Source organism: Palaemon carinicauda, chromosome 11 (assembly GCF_036898095.1).
Source record: "Palaemon carinicauda isolate YSFRI2023 chromosome 11, ASM3689809v2, whole genome shotgun sequence".
Lineage (NCBI taxonomy): Eukaryota > Metazoa > Arthropoda > Malacostraca > Decapoda > Palaemonidae > Palaemon > Palaemon carinicauda.
The window spans coordinates 146,298,242-146,299,118 of NC_090735.1; the positions used below are offsets into that span (position 1 = coordinate 146,298,242).

The 877-nt window shown below is 32.5% G+C and overlaps 1 pseudogene; it reads right to left on the reverse strand.

Annotated features, from left to right (window-relative positions):
- Positions 1–570: 570 nt before the first annotated feature.
- The window catches only part of LOC137650286 (uncharacterized), a 156,989-nt pseudogene continuing 156,682 nt past the window's right edge, over positions 571–877 (reverse strand).

Below are 877 nucleotides of genomic sequence, written 5' to 3' on the forward strand. Positions count from 1 at the left end.
ATAATAATAATTTTCCAATTACTCTAATAAGCCTAAAAGTTTCCCCGAAATTTTCTTCTTCATTTTGGTCTCTAATTCATGAGCTGAATTAACTGATACTTAACTGACGTCACAAATCGTGAGAAATTTATCCTAGGTTCAAACCTACGTAATATAAGCTGACATTTAGGACAGTCATTTGTAAGGCTTAAGGAAGGAAGAAGAACGAACTTAACATTAAAAAAAAGTATGAATGAGTCATGGAAAAAAAGACAAAAACTCGTGAAAATCAGGACATACTGTTAGCTCGATAGCCAATTCGAACTTTCTTTTATTTACGTTCCATCTTTTGCAAGACTAGAGATTCAAAGTGATATACTATTAAGTATAACGAAATATTCTTATTGTTTGAATTCAAGTTGTCTGACTTTGGACATTTATTGTGAAACTAGGTTGTTGTTTCTCGTTTTGTTTGTTTTTCGTGGAGGAGGGGGGGGGTGGTCGATGAATGTTAAATGTTTGGTTTACAGTGCTACAAATCACTCAGCTACCAAAATCTACTCTTTTATGCGGGCAATAATTTTCAAAATCTTTAATGGCTGCATTCGAGCAAAACACTTCGGTGCATGTATCAATTACTTTTCTTCGACAAAGGAAACATATCTTAGATCTACTTTAGCATTCATTCAAATTAATTATAACTAGCAAACAACTTCCACACGATCTTAAATCTACTATCTTCATTGAATAAAAAAATGTACAACTTATTTCCAACTTTTAACGTATGGAAACTAGTTGGAGTTTTGAGACATTTGAAGCTTTTTTTAATTCTGATTTCTCTTCACGCAAATAATTCCTTTTCTCTCGTGAATGTATTTTGGGAATGGCAAAAGTACGA